Source organism: Rhineura floridana, chromosome 11 (genome assembly GCF_030035675.1).
Source record: "Rhineura floridana isolate rRhiFlo1 chromosome 11, rRhiFlo1.hap2, whole genome shotgun sequence".
In the NCBI taxonomy this organism is placed as follows: domain Eukaryota; kingdom Metazoa; phylum Chordata; class Lepidosauria; order Squamata; family Rhineuridae; genus Rhineura; species Rhineura floridana.
The window spans coordinates 19,168,050-19,176,804 of NC_084490.1; the positions used below are offsets into that span (position 1 = coordinate 19,168,050).

General features: G+C 39.1%; 1 protein-coding gene across 8 annotated transcripts in view; it reads right to left on the reverse strand.

Moving 5' to 3' along the window:
- NTN5 (netrin 5) overlaps positions 1-8,755 on the reverse strand; it is a 58,545-nt gene that overhangs the window by 42,082 nt on the left and 7,708 nt on the right. For 2 of the 8 annotated variants that reach the window (XM_061590446.1, XM_061590444.1), the window contains exons 2-3: positions 4,403-4,491; positions 4,050-4,160 (exon numbers count right to left, since the gene is read on the reverse strand). The exons of 2 other annotated variants lie outside the window; for them this stretch is intronic. The gene's annotated coding sequence lies outside the window, so the exon portion shown is untranslated. Of the gene's footprint in view, positions 1-4,049; positions 4,161-4,402; positions 4,523-8,755 lie in introns of all 8 variants that reach the window. 4 more of the 8 variants (XM_061590448.1, XM_061590447.1, XM_061590445.1 and 1 more) reach the window with 3 other exon arrangements.

The following is an 8,755-nucleotide window of genomic DNA, read 5'->3' on the forward strand; positions in this document are numbered from 1 at the left end:
TTCTGATTTGTTTGTTAAGAGGTTAGATGATATTGTGGCAAAGCAAGTGTTATCCCACACTTTCCAATGCATTTTCCCATCACCTTCCTTATTGCAAAAAGTCAGATCTTTTGGGGAATTGGGTTTGTTATACAAGACCTCCCAATCATCTATAACTGTGTAACCTGCATTTGTTAGCATCCCACTCAAAAACAGTGACAGTCTGGAAGCACTGTTAGCTCTCTTGCAGCTTTGCCCTCCTGGGCATCTATGGTACAGCACCAACCTAGCTTAGAAACACACTCATTGTCTGTTCTGCTGATTCCAGTGCATCTCTACCTCTCTCTTCTGAAAACGGGCACATGATGCTAGTCAAGCCTAACCCCTTTTACGGTAAAACCTGGTGGGAGCATCTTAAGTACTTATTTTTGGTTAATTCAGCTTCAAATAGATTTCAAAACTGATCGGCAGATAAACCCATTTCCCTTCCAGGTGTGGCTAATGGAAGTGCTTTGCTCTGGCAATTAGTGTGCTTACAAGCCATAGACTTGGGGGTTGGGGAGGGGAAATGTAACTGCTTGCATCTCCATGTTTCCCATCCTGGAAACCCCCAGGGTTGAAGGTATGAGATAGAGAGATAGAGAGATGACAGATGATAGATAGATATCCCAGTATCTGAGAGATCACAATGCATGCTGGTCCATATTCGGTTTGTCAGGCCTACTTTTCTGTCTCTGTTGTAAGGCGGTCTAACCTAGGGGTTCCCAAACTGCTGTCTAGGGACCACCAGTGGTTCATGTGCTTCATTCAGGTGGTCCGTGGCATGCCTGTAGATTTATGGTATGAGATCTATCGTATTAAATATTCATACTGAGTTAACTGTATTTTATTGGTTCTTTAATGTCTTATGTAATTTATTGCATTACAATTTGAATTCCATAGAATTCAATACAATGCAATATATAAGAAAGAAAAGAAGCAATTAAAAAACCATTAAAAATCATGCACCATCTAGCACAGCACATTACAACTGCTTCAACAGGCAGAAAAATCATTAGGTGATCCACCCAGGCCCTCAGCAATTTCCAAGTGGTCTGTGGGGAAAGATGTTATATGACAATGAGCATTCATTCCGATTTACTTCTGGGATGTTTACATGTCTTCCCTTTAATCATTTGTTTAATCATCCTCACTTTTCAGTGCATTTCTTCACTTTCCTTTTTTTTTAAGTGGATTTGTTGTGCTAGGTAGGGCAACAGAGTGCTTTAATGCACTTTAATTGCACAAACCTAAATTTCTAGTATGCACTTGAATCTCTCTCACAAAATATTAGCAGTCTGGCGGCACCCTCTGTTTCCATATAACAAAAGCTGTAAAACGTAAGGCAGAAGGTGTGGCCCAACACATAGATCAGATAATGCATAAATTGGTCTGGAGCAGGGATGGGGGAGAAACTTGATTCAGTTTGCATTTAAAACCAAATCTATAAAATCTGCACTTTCCGAAACAATTTAAGAACTGAAACACAGCCATCCTTTGAAATTCACACTTATCCAAATTTTGCAATGCAGTTCTCCAGCCAAAGAAGGTTTATGAAAATACATATATTGGGGTAAAGTGTGCATAAAAATGAATATACTAGTGAAAATAACATACAAAACACATTATATTAGGGGAAATTGCTTGCAACAATGTGTACATTAGTCAATACTGCATACAAAAATGTGTTTCTCAATGATGAAAAAGAATTTTCGCGAGGATTTCTTTTTAAAAAATGAAAATTACTGCAGAAATATGGAGAACTGAATTTAAGAGTATAAAAATGAAAAACTGAGAGAGCCAAAATTGACAGATCCTTCTATCCTTGGTCTGGAGGCAAGCCTCCTTTTCTTGCTCTAGCTATTTCTCAGAGAAGTCTATTGATTGTCTTTAAAGAGATATTCACACACTTCTTTGTAAACTTATAACTACTAGGCTTATGGCTATGTGTGAGAGCCCACAACCAAGGAGTTGGGATCCCAAGGAATGGGGATGATTTAAATATAGCAAACTACACTCACAGACACAAACAAACACATAAGGGCAGACTGTAAGGGGAGACACAGGGGCACACTGAAATTGATACAGGGCCAGACTGGTGTTTTATTGCAGGTAAATTCTGCAACATATTCAATTTTTCTTGACACAATAATAATGCATTAGTGGTGGATTCTCCTGCCATAGTTTGTTCTGTGATGCTTCCCCAGTGCTACCACATTATTACTGTCTGGAGGGACTGTATTGAAACAAAAACCTAACAAAAAATAAACTAAAACTGTGATCAGAGGGCAGAGTGCTCACAGCTCTCAGTTAAAAATCCAAATGTGCCCACAGGCCTAAAAAGGTTAGCAACCCCTGAATTAAACCAATGCGTATTTCACAAGCAAAGACTAGCAGTGGCACAGAAGCCAGTCCAAATTTGGCCTTTGTTTTTTATTAATTTGATGTGTGGGAGTCCTGATGACCTTGTATAATTTCAGGGGAGGAGTTTACAGAGTTGGGGTGGAGGTTTGAGTAGTCCCTGCCACCAATTTGAAATTCCGCACTCCACACATGCCTTCCCTGGAAAGATCATCTGGACGTATCCATATCAAATAATCAGAAGAAAAATCAAATACATTAACTAAGCATATAAAAATGTTGCATGATCATAGTAGGGTAAATCAGTATTTGGAACACAGCGGTGGCAATCAAAAACATTGCCTATTGAGTTAATGAATGATTAAATATATAATCCTATCAATGTTTCACTGTGAAATCAGAGGATTTTCTTTTAATGGGAACATATACTATCTAAGAAATTAGAGCAGACTGTTAAATATTTGTCAGGGTGGTAGGTTGCATTGTTCAACAATGCAACCTACCACCCTGACAAATATTGGTCTGAAATCTTGAAAACTGCAATGACATCCAATATGAAGCTACCCCAAAGCGAACATAAAAATAGCACAAGTGAAAATGCTGAATCTGCGAGCTTTCATCAGTGGATTAATGGAAGTTTGAGCCACAGATTCAGTCCCCTCATGACTGATAAACAGGACTGTCACAGACAGCCAACGCAGCAGTCCATACAGGCACATACCAGCTCCATCCTCCTATGCCAAATATGTAGAAAAAGAAACCTATAGCCCAATCCTGTGCATTTTACTCTAAAGCAACCTTTGCCAACCTGGTGCCCTTCAGATGTTTGGACTACAACTCCCATCAGCCTCAGCTAGCATAGTTGGTGAAGGCTGCTCTAAAATAATTCTCATTGATGTCAGTGAGATTTACTCAAATTAGGGAGCAAAGGATTGCAGTCTTACCTGAGAGGTTTTCCTTCCATTTTATATTCAAAGCAGAGTTGTCATTAGAGAAGCGTGAGGAATTTGATTTTTGTGTATTTTGAGAGAAAATCCATTTTGAAATGGGCATTTTGTGAGAAAAGCCATTCAGTGAGGCCTATTTAAATGGGGATTTCTATGCAGATTTCTTTTTTAAATTACAGATTAATGTGGAAATGAAACAGAATGGATTTATGAATGAACACATGCGAATACAACACAGACCAAAAGCAGAGTGAGCCTCTAGTCTCTAGCTGCCACATCCAAGTGAAATCAGTTTAGTTTTCCTTCAAGTAACAGCAGCCATACTTGGCCAAGGGTGTTGCTCGGTACTGAAAGGGCTCAAGGCCTAACTGTGGGGCAAATTTTATTTATGTATTTATTTATTAAAGTATAAGCTACACTTTTCATGGAAGTACCTCAAGGCAGCTTACAACATACAAAGACACAATAACATTTAAAAGCCAATACAAACATCATTAAAAGCAATAGTGAATGTGCATAAAATGGGCATATTAGCCAGATATTTAAATTATTTTGAATTTTTAATGGTGTTTTATGATTTATTGTACTTGTAGATATTGTTGTGTACCATCTTGATATTTTATATGGGTTGGCAGTATATATATATTTAGAAATAAAATATAGTAACAATAGCCACAGGCAAGTGAAGGAGATAATGCCTGGCTGACATCAGTGCTGGGATACCTCAGTCTTCCATAACAAAGATGGATTCCAACTCTCATCAGCTCCAGCCAGCATGGCCAATGGTCAGAGATGCCAGGAGTTGTAGTCCAACATCTGGAGGGCCACCCATCCCTGTCACAAAATATGGTTTTATTATTGTTGCTTTCTTGTATTTGTTAAAATGGCTTTTATGAATTTATTGTTAGCTTCCTTGAGTACACTATTTTTTAGATAAAAGGCAGGAGATAAGCTATCTTAAATAAATAATAATTGTCGGATTTTAAATCCAGTGTGGCTAAGGTACATTATTGTAATAGGGAATATTAATCTTAGAATAAAGACTCCCATCAGTTCAAATTTAAAGGTGAACTTACCTTATTTGGACTTTCTGAAACAATATGTGCACTGAAACACAGCCATTCTTTGAAATTCACACTTCCCTGAATTTTGCACTGCAGTTCTCCTGCCAAGTAATGTGTACCAAAATGCATATGCTAAAGTATGCATAAAAATACTTACATTAGTGGAAATAACATACAAACATGCATTACATTAGAGAAATTTGCTTAGCAAAAATAAGTACATTACGATAAATTCACGCTAAAATACTGATGCATTTTTATGAAGACTTTTTTTTGGGGGGGTGTCAAAACCTGCTGTGAAAATGCAAACTAAACTCAAGATATGAAAAAGGAGAAATAGAGAGAAACCAACATGGAGATCTTCACCCCTCCCTCCCACCAAGTGTGGCTTTTGTTTATTAAACTACTTATTAAAATTATTAAAACCTTATTTTAATATCTTTAAAAAGGAAACAGTATTGAGATGCTGATAATAAGCATGATTAATAATTTGGTTTCATACCATTAACTGATTAAATTTAAATAATCAGTGAAACCTTTCTAGATAGCTGATAGCACAAAACAATACTCTTTGCATGGGAGAAAGTGAATATGCAACCAGAATTTTTTTTTAAAAAGCACGAGTTAAAAAAAACTGAATAGCAATAAAAGAGTCATTCTAAACACACAAGAGAGTAAACCCCATTGTACACAGTGGGGAGGTCTTACTTCTAAGTAAACATTCATAGGCTTACATTGAAATATATTATCAAACAAACAGCTGTCAGATCAATTAATACTGAACTAAAAAGGGATGGGGAAATGGCACAGTAACCATTATAAGTATCCTGTATAAGTATCAGTAACATTCATAACTAAGATATTAATGATTAATGATTAGTTTTTGGCCTGAGAATCTATATGTTTCTGATACTAATGCATACTTTGATTTTGTGAATTCTATAGATATAAATCCCAACACAGGATGGTTTTCAAACATTTTGATGCATGTGACATGCACATCACTATTTAAGATCAATTTCTAAAATTGTGTCACAGAGCCAGACAGAAATTTGGACTCACAGCTAGGATTGTCAACTTTTCAACCAGCCTCTGCAGCTATGCCTTTCACACACATGGTAGTTTATCCCCATGCTGTGAAAAGCTTTACCTGCTCATTTCTGCAAATCAAACTGCTGTTAAAGGCGCAAGAGCAGGTTGGGCTGGTTCCTCCCATCAGCTGGCAACCCTTCTCACTGTTCTTTTGCTGTTCCACCCTAAGATGCTTCCCTGTCCCCAGATTGCTAGCCCCTCCTTTCCACCCACCCTCACTCCCCATCTGATGGGCTCCTTTTCTCCCCAGCTGTCTTGAAAGCGAAATTGCTCACTTGCTATTAATCTCCCTGTTGTTTTTACGAGGCTTTCCCGCCTCTCCTCCCCTGGGGTGCCCGTTAAGGATCAAAGGTTAATTAATGCAGAGCAGACCGTGACTGCAGTTATTCTGACCCCACAGTGCCAGGTGGTCTCAGAGCCCCGATATACAAGATGCGATGAAAGGGTGACACAGCCCAGGAATTTACAAGATTATGAGGCGTGGCGGGTGGGGAGGGCAAAATGGAGAGAGAGAAGGCCTTTGGGGAACTGACCTCCTCAGGGTCAGCTGGGGGGGAGAGATGGGGGATGAGGGAGAAGCATTATAATGAGAAGTCAGACTCACATCTGAACCGACCTGCTTTAAATGCTAAACCATGGTTTGGCACTCTGCGAATGAGCCTCAGCCAGGCTCCTCCCTCCTCTCCCCTTATGGGTTATGATTCCCTACCTATTTTCCTGGTTTAAACCATCATTTGCCATTACATCTGAACTGACAAATTGGTTTACTGCTTGCCCTGTAAAAACCAGGATGGTAAACCAGAACAAAACTCTGGCTGACCATTCTGGCTTGCAGCATTTGCGGAGATTGTTAAACTTTAAAGATTATTTGCCACCCTTGCGGCAACACAGTTCCAGTGTGGGTGCTCTCCAGGGCCGCCTCACTCATAATGCCACTCTCTGAGGAAAAATGGCCCTGGAAATGCTGGGAGTGGTTGCACTGCTGCTGAGGAAGTAGCAAAGATAATTTGAAATGGGAAGCTGGCAAATCAGTGGAGGAAGAGGAGGAGGAAGGCAGAGGTTCTGGGTGGACCAATGAAAGTAGCTTCCTGTGATCCGTGAAAGGGGGTGGCAGCTTCATATTTTAAAACTGCAGTCAGATGCACTTAGGTATTCTTGTGTGCATGTGCACACACACGAAATATTTTTGTAAGGGGTGTGTGCAAAGACATTCCTGTCAGATGGTGAAATACGTGGACAAAACCAGGGGGAAAAAACACAGCAAAGTTGAATGAGTACCTTCATGAAAAATAGTGAATAGGGATAGTGAACACACCTGACTTTGTTTTCAACTAAGAGAGTTTAAAAACTTGATAAAACCTATGCTTGATCCAACAGAAATGGCTCTTCCAGACTTATTGGACTTCTCCCTGCTTCCTCAGAGAGTGGATACTGGCTACATCGGCAATTGCTTTGGCTGCGATGCGGCACAGATCAAACGGATTTGACATACATGATTTAGGCATGTCCCGTAAAACAAAACAAAAACTACTTGTTTGGGGCAAAAGGTTTTGGACCACATTCATTTGGTACTGAATACTGCTTTTAAGATTTAAGGAGGCCCATATAATTGTGAAGTACATTCCAGTGTTATGAGAGCTAACTGAAGAGCAACGAAAGCGGTTTCTGAGAGCCCTCACAACCGCAAAGAGATTGACCCTACAACACTGGAAGGGCGCATCCCTGCTAATGGAATGAGGACTTACCGCCTGTCATTTGAATGTGTAGCAACAACCACTGGATAACTACAAGTACGTATGACCTACGTATATTATGTCTAGACGAGCTAAACTATGTCTAGACGAGCATTCTGTTAGGGATGGGGGAGAAATTCAGTTCAGTTCTCATTTAATATGAGCACTGAAACACAGCCATCCTTCCAAATTCGCACTTACCTGAGTTTCACGATGCAATTCCCCAACCAAGCAATGTTTAAAAAATGCATAGAATATGGGGTTAGGTGGGGAGAAGCACAATGGGACATTGGAGAATATTTTTAGACATTTTTATTATAACTGTTATATTCGGTTTGTTTTGTTTATTCTGTTATTATGTACATTGCTGAGATTTATTGTTTAGTTATGTTTATTTAAAATGTGATGTTTTTCCTTTTCATTGTACCAAACATTGTACCAAATGTTTATTGTATATTGATTTTTATGTTGCAAACTGCCCAGAGAGCTTCGGATATGGGGCGGTATAAAAATTTAATTAAATATAAACAAACATTTTAGGGGAAAGTGTGCATAAAAATGAATGTATGAGTGAAAATAACATAGACAAATGCATTACATTAGGATAAAGTGCTTGCAAAAATGTGTATATTAGCCAAACTGCATATAAAAAGGTATTTATTATGAGAAATTTGCACTAAAATGCTGAATTTTTTTCACGATTTTTTTAAAAAAATCGCAAATTGCTGCAGAACTGAATTTAAGATTGGAAAAATGAGAAACAGAGAGAAACTAAAGTGACATATAATTCCATTCCTGCATTCTGGGCTGTCAGTTGTCCTGTTGTGAATATTGGGATCTGTGTGCTTGAACACAGGAATATAGAAAGCCGCCTTATTGCGAGTCAGATCATTGCTCCATCTAGCTCAGTATTGTCTACATTGACTCACAACAGCTCTCCAGGACTTCAGGCAGGAGTCTCTCCCAGCCCTACTTGGAGATGCTGGAAAATGAAGCATAACTGTGAACTGGGCAATGGTTGTACTTGTATGGATATTAGATCCTGTTTCACCCGCCCCCCTGCCCCCCTGTTCCCTCTCTCATTTTTGTTCTCTGTTGTAGAAAGAGGGGGGGAAATTGAACAGAAGTATTAACGACAAAGAGAACTAGTGCCTGAGTTTGCTTTTTTGCCTTCTCCTTCCCAATCCTTTTTCCTTTTGTGTTGTGTCTTTTATATTGTAAGCCTGTGGACTAGGACTATGTTATCACCACCAACAGCAACCATTGGACAGCGCTCATAACCATTCTTTTAAAACTGGCTGAACAAAACAGTCACACCCCAATATAGGTTAGACCCTAAAATCCCCCCTAGAAATGTCTTGTAACAAAGTTTCTTCTCCTATCTTTATTAATGGCTCTCTCACTGTCAGATCAGCATCCCAATACCAAGTTCCCTTATAACACTGTTCTCTGGGTGTGTTAACACTCAAAAATTCTCAAACTCTGTTATCTTTTCGGTGCCAGGTCAAGACTTTCCTCTTCTCCAAGGCATTTTAGCATG